This window comes from Zonotrichia leucophrys, chromosome 14, assembly GCF_028769735.1.
Source record: "Zonotrichia leucophrys gambelii isolate GWCS_2022_RI chromosome 14, RI_Zleu_2.0, whole genome shotgun sequence".
NCBI classification, from domain to species: Eukaryota; Metazoa; Chordata; class Aves; order Passeriformes; family Passerellidae; genus Zonotrichia; species Zonotrichia leucophrys.
The window spans coordinates 9,783,362-9,803,697 of NC_088184.1; the positions used below are offsets into that span (position 1 = coordinate 9,783,362).

Consider the following 20,336-nt stretch of genomic DNA (forward strand, 5'->3'; position numbering starts at 1 on the left):
GTGGCTGCTTTGTGAAGGAGAAAGAGTCAGTGCTCTGAGGAGCTGACCACGAGAAACGCTAGAAGGTATGGAACTTCTGTGATAAGCAGACAACAGCATGGAACCCCTGCAATGAGATGGTATCTACCCTCATTTTGCACACATTTCCCAGGTGAGTGAATACCTGGGACTGCCAGGGAGAAGCTGATTCTGTTTTGCTTCCAAGACCTGATTTCCCTCAGGCCTTTCCCAAAGGTGAGAAGCAGGTCAGTGGTGAAGCTGCTGTGTTGTATTAGCTGTTAAAAGCTGGCACTTTCTCAATCAGGGTAACGCTTGTTCTAAATAGGTTAGATTTATTTCTTCTTTGCTAATGGCACTTGACTGTGTAAGGATTCTTTATCCAGCTGATTTTAGTTACCCAGCTTGGGAGGGAAGATCTGCCTTCTTCTATTGCATCATTCTGAATCCTGCTAGGAGTGCAGGAACCCTAAAAAGGGAGACTGCTTTCACTGAGGCTTCTGCCACAGGTGATGATCCCTTGATGCTGCTTAGAAATCTGAGGTAAGACACAGCAAGAGCCCTGCTGATGGACAGAGTCAGGCACTACCAAACCCCTCCAGAAATGAAAGGTCTCTCCTGGTATTCAGGGAATTGGGGTGAGCGTTGAAGGTGATGTGGGATTTTTCCAGAGATCTTTCACCAAAAGGTCTCTGGATCTTTTTTACCCCTTCACAAAGAGAAAGTTGGACCTTGAGAATGTTCGTGGTTAGCTGTGAGGCTTAAATAATACATGAGTTTTTCAGAGCTAAAAATCTTCTGGAAAGAATGGAATTAATTGCCCCCCTGGCTATGGCTGTTTCTAAAAGGCTGCGCTTAGAAAAGTATAAATTTGCACAAGGAGTTCAAGGGGCCCTTTCTTCCTCCACAGGAGGGCTGGGCTGATGTTTTGGCAAAGCTTCAGACACAGAAGCTCCGTGATGGCTGGATGGCAGTGAGAGCAGTGGTTTTGTTTGTGAAGGATGCTGTGCTGTTTGACCTGTGCTGGCTCCCAGGCAGTGCAGCCCCTGGCCCTGCTGCTGCCACAGGAGGATGCTGAGTCCTTGTGGTACCCACTGGTTCCCCCAGCCTGTCCTGGGGCTCAGGGGCAGGGCTGGGCTGCCTGGAGCCTCTGTGGCTCTGGGTGTGCTTCCCCTCTGTGCTAAAAGGAGTTTGCAAGAGGCTTGTCCTGGTTTTTGTGTCACCAAGCTGTTCCCAGCAGCAGTTCTGGAGTGCTTTTTAAGAATAAATACTGAGAAAAGTAACTATGGCTGTTTCTTAGGAGGATTTTGGTGGTTTTTAAGGTAATAGATGCTCTTTTACGTTTTGTCTTTTAAAACACTTAAACCAGCCCATGAGTAACTTTAAATCCTTGTGTTACTGTAACAGAGCTCATCACCCAGGCTTATCTCCACTCCTGGAGATTGCTCTGCTGACCTCTCCAGATGAAAGGAAACCTCTTTAAAGGGCAACCTCATTTATTAAAAACAGGATGTTAAAACTTCTGGGTAACAACACCAGCTAAGCAAGGAATTTATAACTTTCCTTGTTTAAATTTTTTATTTTATTGGTGTTGGCTGTTGATTTTCAGTGGGAATCCCGATGTGCTGTCCTGCTGTGGCTCCAGAATGGCTGCTTTTCTGTGCCAGGCAGGAATTGGTTTTCCTGCCATTGCAGAGGGCACAGAGCAGGCAGCTGCCTCCTCCCTGGAGCAGAGCTGGACTGAGATTGTCCTGTGCAGCTTTATTGCTCCTCTGCAGCCACAAAAGGGTCTGGGAGCAGGGATCTGCACTGACTTTTAATTTTATGTGAGATTTCCCTGCAGGAGATATTTGTGTCTGACAAAACAGGACAGACCTAGATTTGCTTTCCAGGGATGGTGTAGCTCACAGCAAAGAGCTGTGTTTTAGGCAGGAGTTTTGTTCTTTTTTTTCTTTCTCTTGCTTTCCTGCTTTCTTTATGGTAAATTATATACAGTTGATAAACACCTATAATAAAACAGAGATATACATGGGCAAATCATCCTTTTTTTTTTTTCCATTAAAGAAAGTTGTTACTTACTGTGTAGAGAGTACATATCCTCCTAAGAGATCAAATTATTTATGGCAGTGCACTAATTAGCTTTTTCGAGGCTTCTAAGGTCTTGCAGATACTTGGAGCTCCAGGGATAAGTGCAGCAGGTAAATACCTCTCTGCATCAGGGGTAATTTCATGTATCTGGCCAAAAGCTTTGCAAGGGAGGGGTCCCCTCTGGCTGCTTGGGGCACTCAGGAGGCCACAGGGATCCACACAACACAGGAGGCTCCCAGAGCTGGTTTTGCCCCATTTTCACTTGTGCAGCCATCTGAATTCTGAGGCTGTACCTGCACTCTCACCTGCCCACCCTCACTCTCAGCTCCAGCTCCCTCCTCACGTCCCTCAGCAGCTCCAGGCTCTGCTCAGGAGTGTTTGGCATTGTTCAGATGTGCTGCTATGGTTACTCAGGCACCACTCACTGCACAGGTCAGCTGGGAAGAGCTTTAGACAAAGTATTTGGGACAGAATGCAGCTCTTGATTGTTAATTTAAGACCTGGCACATCAGTTTGAACACACTACGTGGGGGACAATGTAGTTTTTGTTTTCCCTTATGCTTGGGATTTGGAAAAAACATAAAAATATTGCCCAAGCAATGAGAGTGGCTCCTGCTGAAAGCAGTGGCCAGCCCATTTGTTCTGGGAATGGCCTGGAGGCTGCTGGGCTCTGTGTGCACAGGTGAAGGAAGGCAGGGGGATGCACAAGGAGCAGCTCAGGTTTCCAGCTGTGTGAGCACAGCCCAGGGGGGCACATCTGGCCAGGGGAAGGGGCTGGGATGAGAATCTCGGAGCTCAGGCTGCCCCTCCAGGGCTCCCAGCTCAGCTGCTCTGTCCTGGAGGCTGGATTGGGATCTCCAGGGGACGGAGCTGCAAGGGTGACCTGTTGAGGGCTGTAGCTGGGATTTTAATCCTCAATCCTGCTCAAATCCATGAGCTGCATTGGCAGGAGGTGTTGTTTGGGTCCCAGAAATTCAGTGACATCTGTTCTGCACTTCACCATGGGCAGAGGTTGAGAAGGGATGACTGAAAAGGGATTTCAGAGATGTGCAGTGGTGCCCTCACTAGGCTGTGCCCTTCAATGTCTTTCTGATTACTTTATGAGAACTGAATGTGCCTGATTTTATTTTTCTGGTTACACTGAAGGAAAAATTTCCATAGACTTGAATGAGAGAAGAACAGGAAACTGTTTGAGACAAGTCTGAACAAGCTGGTAAAAATGAAACAAAAAAATCTGGTGTGACTTAAAAGCTATTTTTAAAAACACAAGCTGGAGCGGGTTACTCTGATTCACTGGAGTCTGTTATGTCTCCTTTTCTTTTTCTCTTTTTTTTTTTTTTTTGTATTTTCACTCAGTAATTTTAGGACACAGTGAGAAGTCAAGTTTTTAGAGATGGGTTATATGTGTTAAAAGGGGAAATGTGCTAGCATTTGCTGAGCACAATAAATATTACTGCCAAATGAGTATGTCCCTTTTCTGACTAGGCAAAAAAAATAATTGTAGATGAGAATTTATACCAAGCCATTTCAGAAAACAAGAGAAGGTGGAGGATTTATTGCTTTAAATGAAATATTAGCTTTGCTATCTTCCTTGTATATTTACGTGTGAAACTGGGTGTTGTTTGGCATTTGCAGGCTAAATCCTGGGCAGCATTTTTGGTGGATGTGTAGTGTTAGGCATTGTCTCCCTCATTCTCTCCCATCCTGAACCAGCCCTTGGGCAAGTTTCTGGCAGCTGAGGGTGGGGACTGAAAATAAAAATAATTTACCTTCACTGTCATAGGTATGAAATAAAAATAATTTACCTTCACTGCCATAGGTAATAGTAGAATCTTGCTGGTATCCCTTGGCTTGTGCCCTGGTTTTCCATTCAGTGCTTTAATTCAGAGGCTGGCCATTCATATTCTTGTTTTTCCATTGAAGGGTGCAAATTTCAATGGTGTTCACTGAGCTAAGAGGTAGCAGTTCTGTTTATGTAGTTATTCTTCCCTGTTCATGGTAGCAGACTTGAAGAAAGGGAGGGGTTCAAACAGCATAAAGAACTTGAGGGGAGAAGGGGAAGGAAGCTGTGACAGTATGTGAGGTAAGGGGAAAGCTGGGTCTGAATTCAGCAGTGGATGTTGGAAATAACATTTTTTGTCATTGCTGTGGATATGCAAAGAACCATCTTCCCCCTGGATTTGGCAAAAAGTCAGGTTTGTATTTCAGGAGGGTTTGGCAAAAAGTCAGGTTTGTGTTTCAGGAGGCTGGACTGCACCAGCTGGCTTCAGACATTCTTTCTTCATTCTCCTGTCCTGTGAGGGGTGTGTGTATCAAACACTTTTTGTTACCAGAAGAACAATAATTTATTCTTCCAGATGCAGACAGGAGTGCTCTGGAGCAATCTGAATTAAATGCCAAGGTGAAAGAGTGTTGCTGTAGAAACCCATGTCAGACTTGCAGCTGGTTCTTGTGTGCTTCTGGGGATATCTTACTGATAAAGACTCTCCAGCTATTTCTATTTTTCTGTGATATTGAGAAATGATTCTTCCAAGTTGCTTTTTAGTGGATGTGTTCTATAATTCAGAAAGGCAGGGATGGGATGAGGAGGAATCTGCTCAAGCTCTGGGAACCATCCACTGGCTTTGGAGGGCTTTGGATTCAGTGTCTGTTCACTGCAGTCCATGCAATATACGATGTGCTGCATCCCAGGTTTTTTAATTTCCAGTGAGGACTTGTTAATGTGGGAAAACTCCCAAAAAACTCTTCCACAGCCCTGCCTTCTCCTTTCTGCTGAGCACACAAGGCTGTTGATGCCAATTGTTTATAAATTGTGTCTTGAGGAGCTGACAGAGACAACCTGACCCTAAAACTTTGCTGTGGCACCTCCTCAGCATCCCTTTGATACCTCTGGCTTAGCAATGCTGCTGCAACAGTGCACAGCACAAATCCAGTTACATGAGCTCTGTTATTTGAGTGTCCTCTGAACAGCATTTCAGACTGTATTAAATTTTTTCTGTATGCATTTTGGCTTTGAAAAATACAAATTCAAAACAAAAGCCCATAAATCTTTGTTTAATCAAAGTATACCTCTAAGAACAGTGTACACGGATATTGTATAAAAAGAAGAGTGAATTTCAAATAGGACTTTGAAAATCCATCTGGAGCAGAAAATCAAGACTGGTGGGAGATTTTAAGAGCCTTGCTTGCTTTTTGGAAAAATTCACTGTACTGTGTTGCATTATCAATGCTTAAGTGACAACTGCAGGTTGATTCAATTAAGAGCTGTGCTGAGGGATATTGTATCTGCTAATGCACAGTTTATCTCTGAAGTTGTGGATGTCGCTGCCTCACTGAAGCTGTGTTGGTTCCAGTGGCTGAGGCTTGTCTGTTGACAGCTTTGTCAGCTGAAAGCATTAGAAGAGAATGAAATTACACTCTGGGCCTTGCCCCAGATGGGAATTGATGTAATATTTTAGACCTCAAAAAGGATGGGAGTGTAACAGAACAACATGACAGCATCAAGATTTATTAGAGCTGCTTTGGTCTTGGCTCTGGGTCATCTCCTGTCTGCAGAATTCCTGTTGATGTCCCATCTGGATTTATATAGAAATTGATGGCTGGGTGAAGCTCTCTGATCCCATCAGTTCACATTTGCATCACTTTCTGTTCTGGATGTGCTGTGGAGGGCTGGAAGCACCACTCGTTAAAGTAGTTAGCAGGCAAGCAGAGGAGAATGCAAGGTCAATTTAGCACTTGCAGAATTTAAATTATTTTCTGAATTGGAAGGAAGGGGGAAGGAAATCAAAGCTGGTGTCTCTGGGTTCAGCTGCGTTTCTGAAACAGTCCCTTAAGAGATAAAAGTACTTGAATGGAGCCATTAAGCCCTAGTTTGCTCTATATTTTGCTGCTATAATTGTTGCAGAGGTCATACTTAAATGCACACAATTTGGGTTTGATGTCTGTGTTCCTCTAAACGCACACAGTTGCTGAGAAAAAGGAAATTTCATTGTGCCTGTGGATTACTACTGAGAACAAGTGGATGAAGTTTCCAAACCCTGCTCTAACAGCTCCTTTGGATTCGTCTATCCAAAGGTTTTGTGTCCCCTGGAAGACTTTGTTGCCCCACTGCTTGCTATAAGTACAAAAATCAGGACATGCGCCTGTTACAGATTTCTTCTGCCCTCCCTCTTTAAGCTGTTGTGTCACTTCAGTCTTTAACCCCTGCAGGTGCCAAGAGCTGAAACTGGGGGGGAGCAGGAAGGAGGGAGTCAGTCTGAGTCCTTGAGCAGGACATGCTCCAGACCTGGGTGTACAATCCACACTGAAATGGAGATTTTGGGTGCAGGTCACATGAATTAACTTCCCAACAGGGGGATGTGTGCTTTGGGCATCCTCTCTGTGCTCTGTACCTGCTGGCTGCCTTGCCCAGGTGTCCTTCAGAGGGTGTCCCCTCTTCCCTCCTGACAGCACAAACATTCAGCTCATTCAGCCACAGGGAGTTCTCAACTCCCTTTAATCAGATGCTCCACCAAAAAAAAAAAAAACCCTGGCATTCAGGTCATGCTTCAAGCTGAATTAGTTTGCATTATCTGCTGTTACTTTTGGACCGAGACAAACTGTTTATGTGTATTCTGGGTCACTGATGCAAACAGAGAATTATTGTGGGTCTGAATCAACATTGCAGCAGAGCCATCAGCAGTCCTGCTCTCCTCGTGGGTACCAATTTATTCTCCAGATGAGGCTGCAGTGAGTGAAGGCTCGTTCACCAGGAAAGGTGATTGATTGCAATTGCAGCTGGTTGATTAAGCTGGACAAAGAGAAACACTCGTGTGTCACTCAGCTCTCTCTGCTACATGAAACAAGGGGATTAGATATGGTGAATTTCTAGTAATGAAAGCAGGCAATCGGGTTCGTCATAAAATCAGCTTAAAAGAGCTTCCAGAGGGAACCAAAATAACCTGACCTACCTTGGTCCTGTAATCTTTAAATGCTGCTTAACATCTGCTCATCAGCACTTGGCAATAATATTTATTATGGAATTTTTAACAGCAGACATCATGATGTATTGAAATTAATAATGTGGAGGGGAATATGTCACTACACAGAGGTTAAAAAGGAAATAGAAGTATTTGACTTCAGTGAAAAAAATCTTTAGGAGAAAGTTACAGTTACAAAAATGTTAGTGAGGTCACCAGCCCGGCCCAAGCACCTTTCTGGTCCCCTGCAGGTGGTAGGCACAGAACCAGTTCTGCCTAAGGGACCTAAAATGAGAATGGGGAATTTAGAAACTCTCCTTAAAGACAGATGTGCTGAAGATGCCTTTAAGATTTGAGATGTTATTTGGAAACAGCTTTCTTCCCCCAGGACTGACATTTCTGACTGTTATTAACTTTGGAGATACAGAAGGTGCCTAACATTGGGTGCAGTGGATTTGAGCCATTATAGGCAGAGGAGAGATTGAAATTCCTTATTGCACACTGTGTATCCTTGAAAACTGCAGTACAGGAATTTGAGAACTCTTTATTCCCAATAGTTACCAAAAAAGAGTAAACTGCAATTCTTGGCTTGAAGCACCTTCCAAATAAAAAGCTCTGTAGACCCTCATAGGTCCCAGTTATTTCTCTACTGAGCCTGCAACATGCTCTGTAAAATGGATTGCCTGGAAAATGGTCAGGAGATGTCAGCAGGTGCTGAATCCACATTTCCCACTGCAGTGTGTCCCTGCCAGTCCTCCCAGGCCTCTCACCAGAGTTCTTTTTGTCCTGATCTGTTTTTGCCAGCGGGTTTCACTTGCAGGTCCTTGTCCTGCCCCTTCCTTCCTTGCAAGCAGCTGTGGCCATCTCCTGCTGTGGCCCAAAGCCCTGGGAGCATCCTGGGCTGTTCCTGCACTGAACACTTCTGGGCCTTTTCCTTCTCTGCTATGATGAGTCTTTCCCCAGCACTGGGTCTGAAGCAGGAATTGGTTATTGCCAATCCCCTGTAGTGAAGTCAAATATCATCTGCACTCGCAGACATTGTTCTTGGATTCATGTATTCAGGGATGATATTAGACAGCTTTGCCACTGGGAAATGCCTAACAAATTGCTGGTTCTTTTTGTTATCCAAAAGCTTTATTCTGCTTTCCAGGATGCAGCTTCTCATGCTGAATTCTTGTTGTTCCTAGACACAGAGCTTTGTGTCTTGGCTCTATGGGAGCCTGTTTTGTTGGAAAGAGCCCAGGCTTTTAAGCCATCCAGGCCACTCTATTGGCCTCTTTCCATCCTTATTTACTGCTGTGCTGTCCTTTGTATAGTCTGTAAGTTCTCTGCTAGGAGAATATGTATTTATTTCTATATTGAGAGTGGTGAGTGTGCCAGGCCTTGTGTGAATCCATGTGGAACAACACCCAGTTGTTTGCTAATGCTTCCCTGTAGACATCAGCTTTTGAAGATCTGTCACGTGCCCCACCCTTAATTCTTTTAATATGGACTTTCAATTGGAACTACAAAGTGATGCAATAAATATCTTAAAATTGGAATCCCAGAAGCCTTCAGCCATCTAGTTTGAGTGTGGCCTTTGCTCCCAGCAATTCCCCTAGAGCTGATCAATACCTGTTCACTTTTACTGTCTCTCTTTTTTTGCCCCCCTTTTATTTAGAGACTGGATCTCAGGCTGTTCAATACAGTGTGAACTGTTTCCCTACACATAGGTACTCCTTGACATTAACATTCTGCTGAGACTTCTGCACCTTTCAGCACTGAACTCCTCTGTAATATGCCTCTGAACTTTTCTACCCATTTTTTAAACTTTCGTGATGTACATGTTAACTTTGTCTTTCATGGCAGCTGAGATAGAAGGGCTGCTCTGCATTTCTGGTAAATGTGCCCATCCTAATTCAGGGAATCACTTCAGCATGTCCTGATCTGTAGAACTGGGTTGGAGATTGGTATGTCATTATGGTAAATGCATAATTAAGGCAGGAGATTTTGTGTTTTTATTTGTTGTTTGCTTGTTTATTTTTGGTTTTTTCTTTCTTCATGAACTGCAGCAGTTCACTCTTCTCAGGGGGGAGATTTTTTTTTCCTGGAAAAACCAGACTGAATTTTTGCTCTGCAAAGCCGTGCAAATTCTACATAGAGTACCATTCTGAGGAGTATCTGCCCTGAGGATAACTCTTGGTTTTCTGCTACCCAAGATCTACTGTCTGGTTGCTGTCCCTTACTCCAAAGACAATGCTGTTAATGTGCAATAATTTAAAAAATAAAAATTCAGGGGTCATTAATAAGGTTGGCTGCTAAATCTGGGTATGTTTTTCTTCTGTGTGTTTTTATTTGTGAGGTCTTGGACTTTCTACAAATCTCATTTATGGGAGAGGGAGAGTGATGGGCTTGTGTTCTCTGTGCTGGTCTAAACCAGCTGGGCTCTGCTGGCCAAACTAAGAGCCTCACATTTGGTCCACAGGCAGTTCTTGCATCCTTCCTGCCTCTCTCCAGGGCTGCTCCAAGCCAGGATTGACCATCCTGGGGGGAAGACAGGAGCATGTTCAGGGAGGGAAGTGCTGCTGCACCAGATGAAAGCAACCCTGTCCTCTGGAACCCCACCAAATACCTGCATCCCTAGGTTTTGCAAGAAAACACCTAAAAAATCTCTTATTTTAAAGCTGTTCTGTCTCCATTGATATGCTCAGAGAAGTATTACTTTGTCCTCCTTGTTAAAAGTGAGCATTTCTTTCTTTGCTGTATCTCTGTGCACAGCATGTCTTGTTGTTACATTTAAGTTGCTCTAAACTCCAAATCAATAATCCCATTAGGAAGAAAAAAAAGGGGTCTAGTAGCAATAAGTACAATTGCAGAGTTAATCAGATCATTTTTATTCCTGTTGTAGACTCTGTTTCCCAAAGATGTTCTAGCTCTGCAGAATCAATAAGGGCACAATAAGTGGGTTTATTTCCTGGATATCAGCAGTGTGAGGTGGGGGCTGGATGCCTGGAGGGAACCAAGGGATTTTGCTGCCTGTGAGCACAGGGGCTGTGGGAAAGAGCTGTTGCTGCCATGGAATCAAGTAACAGAAAGCACTGTGTATTTTTGGGCACTCAAATGTCTGGGAAATGTCTGGGGGAGGCATAGATCCAGGAATTTCTCCCTTCTTAGTCCATCCCCACCAATTTCACAAACAAAGTGTGTCTAAAATAACACTGCATTTTAAATATAACGTTTTGAGTTGGTAGCTGCCTGTTTTAGAATGTAAAACCCACCTGATTTTACAAACATTCTTCAAAGAGGTGGATGACGTGTTCTTGCCTCCTCTTCCCATTTTAATTTCTAAATGTGGTCCTTACTGCTGATCTCTTCTACTTTTATGCTACACAGCTATAAAGATTTCAGTGAAGATGCGCTGGCTGGTCTGTACAATGAGATTTAGTCTTTCCTAACCCAGGCTGTGCACAACTCCTTTTGAGTGGAGCTGAACCCTCTTCTCCACTACCATTTCCCTGTAAATAGCTACTGAAAACAATAAACAGGAGCCCTAAAAAAGATGGGCCTCCTTGTTGTTTCATTATTGTTAAATATGGCCCCTGCTGTGCAGTGGAATAACCAGTGCCCAGCACTGCTGTACCCTGATTGATTGTTACTCAGTGATCCTTTAAACTGAACCCAGCTGCACATTCCAGGGTTAGAGTGCTGCTGTCTGTAGGTCATGGAACTGAGCCTTAAATATTCAGTATGCCTGTGTTTGCTAATCAAGACTCCTTAGGAGAAATCATGTTTCACGTTGCCACCCCAACACTGGAGCGCAGCTGGCTGGGAATTCCTTTCTCCTGTCCTGTTTGGAGATGTTGTGGCTGCAGCACAGACTCAGCCTGGCAGAGCTGGGAGTGTGGGCAGAGGCAGGGAGCTGCTGGCACAGGTGATGCTGTGCTGAGGGTGCTGCAGAGACCTTGGGCAGCAGCAGGGGCTGAGCAGGAGCTGAATTCCCTGGAGCTGCTGAGGTTAAACCCTGGGGCAGCTCCCACTGGGCAGGGCTGGGCTGTGCCTGCATTCCCAGCCAGCCTCTGGGCACTGGGAAGCTCAGACAACCCCACAGCCACAACCCAGCTTCCTTCTGTTGGGTTTGGATCCCAAAATTGCCTCTTGGTTTTGTCAAGACTTGACTGAGATCTGTGATGGTGTTCACAGAGGTTCTTGGATGAGGGAGGAGATGAGGGATCTGACTCCATGCTTCAGAAGGCTTGATTTATTATTTTATGATATATATTACATTAAAACTATACTGAAAGAATAGAAGAAAAGGTTTCATCAGAAGGCTAGCCAAGCTAAGAATAGAAAGGAAATAATGATAACAAAGGCTCTGTCTTGGACTCTCTGTTCGAGCCAGCTGACTGTGATTGGCCATCAATTAGAAACAACCACGAGACCAATCACAGATCCACCTGTTGCATTCCACAGCAGCAGATAATCATTGTTTACATTTTGTTCCTGAAGCCTCTCAGCTTCTCAGGAGGAAAAATCCTGAGGAAAGGATTTTTCATGAAAAGATGTCTGTGACAGAGATCTGCATTAGCATGGTTCTGAAAGCCAATACTGCCTTGGGCTGTCAAATTGTTTGGGTTTTTAAAATATAACTAATTTATTCTTGAATGTTCTCAGAGTATAAATTATTATTAAGGTATTCACATGCTGGTCTTTCTGAATTTTATGGTTTGCTTGAACATCCCAGGCCTGATTTTGCTCCAGGTAAAATACCTCACAGTGAAATGCAGCAGCATCAGCTGTGCTGATCTGTGCACACACTGCCTCTGTTCACCTAAGAGAAGCATCAGAAAGCGCATGGTTAACAATAAATGCAGTGGTCATAACACAAAGCTTGGAAAGTTTCGAGTGGTTATAAGATAAAAAGCCTCAGTGAGATACACACTTCTTTGAAATGGACTTTAAAAAATTGACATTTCCCAGAAAAACAAGAATCTATATATGAGACATGGTCTACTTGCAAGAAGACTTAGGGCTCAGTGGGTTTCTTTTTGTTCAAGTCTTTACAGTTGTCTACCCAATTTGAACTCTAAACTGAACTCAAAGTATCTGGATGGATTCTTTTCTGGGTGTGAGCACTGTGACCTGCATGGTGGGGAGGAGTGGGAGGTGAGTCCAAGTCTTGAAAGGCTCTTCCTGGTGATAGTTCTAGCTTTCAACCACACCATTGCTTCTAGTTTTATAAATTTCTATTTTCAGTTTATTTACCACCTGCTCCTAAGATTTGTATGAAATATGCTAGGACAAACACAAACCCAAATAGGTAGCTCTTTCACATTCCCAGAATGTGATCTGAAAAGAAATGTTGCAAAAAAGTGAGACACAGTTTAGAAATATTACTGTTTAAGACCTATATAAACTATATAACTGTATAGCTATAAATGATAATAACTAGATAAACATAATATATAAAAATACACATATTTTGTGCCTGTGTGCAGGTACATCTATACAGACACATGTACTTTTATCCTTTGACAGTTTATCCCTCAGCTGACCAAGGTGGAGACTTTGGTCAAATTTAGCAAGAAGCTTCTGAAGTTCTACTAAATAGTTAAAAAACTGCTGTGATTAAAATGAAAAAGTATTGCTGCTATACCACAGCTCAAGGCTACACAATAAAGTGTGCATATCCTTGGATTCAGAAAGGTTAAGTTGTAATGACTTAGCCCTATTGTTGCATAAAATTATCATAAAATTTTCAAAATATTAAGCTTTCTCCTCAGCAGAGGAAAGGCTGCATGTATTTAGATAATAATATTGGAAAGATAGAAAATAAAAATGGAAAAGGAGCCAGACTGTAAATGCCAAAGTAATTGCTGGCCACTGTGGCTGTTATCTCAGAAGTTGGTGCCATTGTGAAAAAGGATAAACTGGCTGCTTTAAATGGACTTTGAACATATATGGGTTTATTGTTTTTTCTATTTTTAATTTTTTCTTTCTGATTCCAAGCCATTCTTTTTTTTTCCCCATGAAAAATACCTTTAACATGTATACACACAGTGTGTGTATGAACAGATTTAATACACGTATAAAGTGTTTGTGTGCACACAGGCGTGCACTCGTTTCCCCACATGTGTGGGAAGGGGGAGAGGCTGAAACCCAGATTCAGGATGGGCTTCAAACCCCTCTGGCAGAGCAAAGGCACCCACAGAGCTGAGGCCAAACCCCACAGGAATGTTTCCAGGTAACCACAGAGCCCTGTCCTTTTCTTGGGTTATCCAGGGTTGGGTGTGTTTTGTGTCACTGCATTTGTGAATACTTCTTGTGCACACCAGAGGTTCTTTCACAAAATTTCAGCTGAACAGCTGCAGCTCTGCAGTCACTTATCAGCACCATAACATATAGAATGAATAATGTATGCATTCCTGAAGAAGGAGCACTGGCTGGGAGAAGATTCAAACTGAATCCTGGGAGCAAAGGAGTGAATCCTTGGCTGGGTTGCATTTTTTTCTGAAGCTCTTTGAGGCAGTCAGGTGATGGAACAGAGCTAGGGATGTATCCAAATGTGGTATTTTAGAGAAATATTTAATGTGGATCATGCCCTCCATCACTTCAAGCATATGGATGTGTGTAGGGAAAGGAGGGTTAATCTTGTCTGGTATAAATTAGTAAGAGCTGTGCAAAAAGAACTTTTCTAAGACTTGCTTGCTAAATAAATTACTGGTCATGTTTTATTGAAAATGCTCGTGCTGCCAGCAGAGAACATAGCAAACAAGCACATTTTCAATTAAAGGAACAGCTAGGATTTTCCTTCTGGCTCTCCTGTGACTTCTTGCACTTGTTCATTTTTATTGCACGTCACAAACAGAGCAAATCCCGTGCACACACGTGGCACACGTGGCATGGCACCATCCAGCTGCTTCTCCCCTGACCCTGGCAAATGCCCTTTTGGCAGAGCACAGCTGGGACCCCCATTTAGGGTTTTTTAGGGTCTCTAATGTAGGAGCCCCCTTGGGCTGTGCCTCACCCCAAATCCAGCCTGGGGCTGTGCCCTGTTCCCTGTGCCACCCACGGGCTGCAGGGGCTGGGGGATTGGTGCCAAGCTGCTCGCTGGCAGGGGTGGGTGTGGAGGATTTACATTTCTGACAGGACAGATGTTTGCCTGCTTTCCTCCCGAGCATCTGCTGCCATGCTCTATTCTGGGCAGTGGTGAGCAGCGCTTTGAGGGCAGCACTGAGGTTACAGCAGGTTGTCAGCCTTATCCAGCAGAGGCCATCGAGGGATTTCTGGCTGTTCTTGGTTTCAGGCTAACAGAGGAAGTGTGTGGAGGAGGTGTTTTCTACCTCAAGGATGCTTGAACATTTCTGGAAGATTTTTCAGCTGCAGGACAGCATATAGCACCCTCTGGAACCCTGGAGGCACAAACCTCTCCTTTAGCTGATGGTCAGGCTTTAGGTCCAGAGATAACTCTGGCACAGGAGAGCATTTGTTCATTTCTGTGTCAGGTTTTTCTTCCCCAACCACTCTCATGAGACTCACAAAGGGCTCATTGCCATCAGCATTGGAAGTGTCAGTAGGTTTGTGCAGTTTTCAGTAGGTTAAATATAGAATAGGTCTTTGCTGACTTTACCTTGAGCATAACATTGATCAGTTCACGTCACAACTTCTCTCTGAAAAATCAAATAAAAGGGCTTGTTGAAATGGCTGGGAGGCAGGGGGTGGTGTAGAGGAATTTCTGAGGAGATGTGGTATAGCTGATGATGTGTTTCTTTGTGCCTAAGATGCTTTTTTGAAAGAAATGTCTCCCAAGGGTGTGACAGGAGTCTGAGACTCTCCTGGGCTAAAGGAGCAGCGCTTTCCAAGTGTGTGAGACTACATTTGGCACTGATAAAGAATATCTGAGTGAGAAAAAGGCAAATATTTGGGGCAAAGAGTGCATGGTTCTAAACATTTGGTAGGGTATTGACACATTCAAGGTATTTATCATTAAATGAAATGGAAAGAAAGCCACCAGTCTGTGAGCACTTGGAGATGAACAATTGCTGTGCTTGAGACTTTCTTGAGGTGAAAAACAACAGATCAGAGGAAAGCAGAAAGTTCCAGATTTATCCCTGCAGCGCCTGTGGGTGTGGGAGGTGGGATCCAGCCCAGGGCACACTCACCAAATCTGGGAACTCCAAACCTGACCCTCAGAATGGGGACACTTCTCTTTGGGAAGCACAGTCAGATAATTAAATTTACAGAGAGCTGTAAATCTACTTTTTTTAAATTGAAATCACTTTTGGTGCAGGATCTAGCATAGGACAGTCCCTTTCTCTGCTCCCTATGCTGATATCTAATGCACAATGCTACATCAGAGAAGTTGTAAGCACAACAAAAAAATCTGTGTCCAGCAATCTGTGGTCCTGGCACATGTCCTTCAGCAGCATCTTCAGTGTGTGTTGAGAAAGCCATTCCAAATTGGTGGATGTTTTTGGATTATATAAAATTTTTGTGTTAGCAGCATTAGGTCCTCTAAGGAAATCACAAGATTGGTTTAAAATGCAAATATGCACATTATATGTATATATATGTAGTAATTTTACAGGGTTTCTGTCTTCAAATTTTTCAGCATTTGGCCATTATCAGAAATCCCTTCCCAAAAAGGTTTTTTTAAGGGAAATTTAAAAAGAGATTTTTGTATTACCACATATGCCTGTTAAAATCAAGTCCTGCCTGAATATTTTGGTATTAGCCTTGGTGGTAACTGAATGAACCACACTCAGCACAGAAGATATCCCATATTTACAAACAAATAGCTAACAGTCTACTAATTAATCCAGACTTTAATTAGGCAGCACCTCATTAATACTTTTTGAGTTTCTTGTAGTTTGTGGTCTTGTTTTTACGGGGCCCAGCTTTAGTTAAACGCTCCCAGAACCATTCCAAGATTATGAAGCCATTTGGAAGACAAGATATTTTTAATTACATTTCAAGAGCTCCATACTTTATTTCCCTCAGCAGTAAAGGAGATCAGGGCCCTGCCAAGGGTCTGCAGCAGCCTCTGCCAGCCTGGGGCTGCCTGGCCTTCAGCAGCTCCTCCAGCACTGGGGTTTCATGGGGGGGCAGATGCAGGACTCAGAAATGAGCAGCCTTGCATAGGGAAGGTGGAGGAGCCTTTCCTGAGGGTCTTGCTGAGATTTTTGGACATGCAGGGCACAGCAAAGCTCTGCCTCAGCCCCCCAGAGCTGATCTGCCCACCGAAATACTGCCCTGGAGTGCAAGCTGCAGAGGTTGAGCTGATGGTAGAACAGCTCCGTGATTTACCAGCAGCCTTTCCAACCTTGCTTTAGCTCCTCTAGAAGATTTTCTACTTTTTTTCAACATTCCAAGAGCATGTCTGTATTGTATGGGCAATTGCTATGGTCAGACAAAAACTGGTAAATATTCATGGCAGTTTCTAAGTGTGGTTGTTTGATAATATGTGCCTGACACATGCAGGTTTGCTAAAGAAAGTCTTGATAGTGAACTCGCCCTGCTTCCTACTAGATATTTCAGTCTGATATTCAGATTTTTTTTCCATATTTAAATTTAATCTCCTGAAGATTTTATTATATCTAACAGTGGTTTACCTTCTAGGTGTTTTAATATTCCAAGGCCAGGTGTAAGTAGGGCTTTAACCAAATCAGGAATGCCTTGCTACTACTTCAACTGTGTTCCCAGGAAAAGCTTTACACCTGCAAAGGGGCACAATGAATTCACTTGTAGACAATGCACACATGGCTTTGTCTGGTGCAGCTGTGCTTGTCAAGGATTTGGGGACTTATTAAATCAATATGTATAAGCTGAAGAAATTAAGATGTCTCAAAAAAAGGAAAACCAGAAGAAATTAAGTAATGGAGTAGCACACTAAATATTTGCAAAGGGAAACTTGCTGATTAGGGGAGTAACTCCAATTTTAACTAAGAAATAAAAACAAGGCTTTGAAACAGCTCATACAGCAGTGTACCACTAGCACAAAAACAAACTCCATTTGGCCAGGCAAAGGGCAGATACATCACAGATTTTAAGTAGAGAACAAGTAGAGGACAGCATTTTTAACTTTGCATTCATGTAATGCTGATTTCAATGCTAGTTCCAATGCTGCTGCTGCCTGCCATGCAGAGGAGGTGGAGGTGGCATTTCTCACTCTGTGTTTGGAAGGTGTGATTGTTATTTGTGTAGAAAATCCGTCTGACAGGTAACCACATGTTCCAGTTCATCTCAGCTGGGCTATAAGTAGATCTTGTACCAAATGTGGTGACTCAGTTACTGAGCCTGATGCTGATGTCCCTGACATCTCCTTCAGCCCCTGTGCTCCCTAAAAATGGATTGGAATCAGGCTTATGGGTGAATTTACATTAGGGTAACCCCCACTCCAATACTACAGGTCCCACTGGTATCTGTAGAGGTGCATTAGGATAGATTTGTCCCAAAGTGTTTTTTGTTGTTTGTCCATATCCAAGGACGCAGCTGCAAAAGATTGGAAAGGTTTTCTGATGCATTAAGAGACTAATCTGTTATTTACTCTGGGAAAAGCACTCTTATTTAATATTAAGTTCCAAATTTCCTTTATGCGTTTACCAGCCATCCAGAAGATTAGCTGCATTAAAATAGTGAGTGTTCCTTTTTAATAAATTATCTTCTGACTCTCTTAGTTTGTGAGTAATGAAGTCCACCCTTGTGTAGCACTTACCCAGGACAGGCATATTCTGGTTTTTTGAACCACAGTGGTCAAGATATAATTCCAGCTGCTTTCCTTACATGGATTCTTTGCTCTGTTAACCAAAGTCATGTCTCATTTGCTCTGTCTCCCATTTTTTCTATCTCACATCTCACTTTGGACTAGAGTCTTGACTAGTAGGTTTAGCCTGTTTATAACCTGCAGTCTGTCAAGGAAAATCTAAGGATAAATTGATCAGGAAGCTGCACATTTAGGGCTTTGGGATGACCTAAATGAGACCCTGGGATCAGGCCACTGTCCCAGCTGCTCTTTGGTAGTGACCACATTGCCCCATTTTCTTGGACACCACCAGCTGCATTATAACTGTGAGCTGTCCCTGTGACTTGGTTGAATCTGGCTTTCAAAAGCTTGGGGTAGAAACAGAGCAAGTCAGATTCAAACCTCTGGTGCCTGGGAATCTCCTGACACCAGAGTTCTTTGTCCAAGTTTTCTGCAGCTTTCAGGTCCCCTGCCAGACTTGTGACTAACCATACAAGTGATGCAAACTATTCTTATCTCTAAAATCATGCACAGATAAGAGATATATATATATAGCTACATTACTATAGGTTACATGCTGTGTGTCTAACACCATCTGTCACGTACATGTGTGGGTTTTGTTTAAGGGAAGATCTTTAAAATCTGAATCATTCTTATCTGAAACTGCCTCAAAATGTTAAAATAATTTCAGAAGTGGACTTTGACTAATGATTCAGTATATTGGGCAAAATATAGCTTTGCACCCAGGCTTTGATCACAATGGAGTTTGATTGGCATCAACTTTTTTAGGACTTAAAACATTCCTTACTAAGCTTCAGGAAAGGCTGTGTGGCTTTAAGAGCTTGGGAAAAAGATCCCCTTGTGCTTTTGCCAACATCCTGTTACAGATTTCTCTGCTCTCCTCATTCTTAATGATTTTAGTGGGAAATATGATGGATAGCAGAAATAAGATCATTCTGTTTCCAGTGAAAGTTTTACTACATTGATTTCTTTTTCTCTGCGTTGCTGTTTGTCAAAAGCAGCTGATGCACAAAATTCAGGTGTCCCTGGGAATTCAGCCTGTCACTTCTGTTAAATTTTGACTACTGCTTGCACCATGAAAAACTTAACTGCTGTGAAAGGTGATTTATTTTTGCTGTAATGGCTGATCATTAATGGACTCAGTAGAAAACTGCACAGCACTAGAATAAAGCTCCCGTGTGTAACTCCAATAGCACTTATTTCTATAGTATAATGCTATGTTGATACAGCAACATTTGGTGCTTGTATCACTTTTTATTGGGGGATCTGAAGTATTGAACAATATTATTCATGCTTCAGAACAGCCCAGTCAGTGCTATCATGCTGGCTTATTAGACAGGGGAGCTGGAACAAAGACAAGCAGAGATTTGGACAGAGATGTGACACACTCAGCCTTGCGAAGCCACATCTATGTGCATGGGCTGAAGCACGTGCTTATTTCCAGCCCTGCTCAGTCACTTGGATATTTTACCAAATCTATGTAACCAAAATTCCTGGTCAATCTGATTCACTGTGAGATGATTCTTCCTAAAATTCACAAGAAATCAGTGGGATTTACATACAGGATTATTGTTCAGCTCTTCTGCTGGATGGGGCACAGGTGAGGGCATGTCCTTGAAAGCAGCTTCTGGAGCACTGAGCAGAGGACCTGGCTGCTCCCACCCTGGTTCTGTCATTGCAGGCAGCAGATTTCATGGGCAATAAACTCACCACTAACAGGGAAATGTCTATTTTTGGACTACCTACTGCAGCTGCTGTAGCAAGTTGCCCTCTGGAGCTCCAGCCTTGCAAACAAAATAAATATTTACCTGCAGGCTGTTGTTAATGGAAGAATCCTTCCATTCATGTTTACACTGGAAATACTTGCAGTAATTTGGTTGACAGGGTTTGAATGCTCTTCATTCATTTTACTGTAAGAACTCAGAGTGAATGGCAGCCAAGACAGTGAGGAAACACAGCTATTCAGAAAAGTGTAGTTAATTTATTTACTTACCTTCCTGGAGTGCTGATTTTCTGGTTTTCTTCTTAAAAAATACTGGAGATCCAGACAACATAAATAATTCAGTATGCAAACATCACATTTCTGGGAATGCTAGCATGGAAATTGTTAAATATGCATTTAATTTCAGCTTGATTAGGCAACTGATTCTGTTCTAACACAGTGATAATTAAAATGTGGTGTTGTGAGGTTTAAGCCATTCCAGGGCCCCTGTGCTCCATGTGCAGCATGGCTAATTAGAGGGGTTCCCTTTGGATGCCTCGGAATGGGAGGCAGCACCTGGGATCCCAAGTGTGGGGCTTGGAAGGGTGGTGGGAGAGTGGCTCACCAGTGCAAGAGCTGAAATATTGCAGAGGCAAAGGAAGCCTCCCTTCCTGTTCATCTTGTTTCCCTGCAAGGAAAGTGGTAGTGGAGTGGTATAGCCATGATATTTTCTGAAAAATCCTTTCCTTAGGATTTTTTCTTCTAAGAAGCTGAGAGGCCTCAGAAACAAAATGTGAGCAATGATTATCTGCTGCTGTGGGATGCAACAGGTGCATCTGTGATTGGTCTCATG

The 20,336-nt window shown here is 43.2% G+C and overlaps 1 long non-coding RNA gene across 3 annotated transcripts in view; it reads left to right on the forward strand.

Moving 5' to 3' along the window:
* LOC135454274 (uncharacterized) overlaps positions 1 to 20,336 on the forward strand; it is a 97,937-nt gene continuing 77,601 nt past the window's right edge. The window contains exons 1-2 of one of the 3 annotated variants that reach the window (XR_010442055.1): positions 8 to 65; positions 152 to 234. This is a non-coding gene — a long non-coding RNA (uncharacterized LOC135454274). Of the gene's footprint in view, positions 235 to 20,336 lie in introns of all 3 variants that reach the window. The other 2 variants (XR_010442056.1, XR_010442054.1) reach the window with 2 other exon arrangements.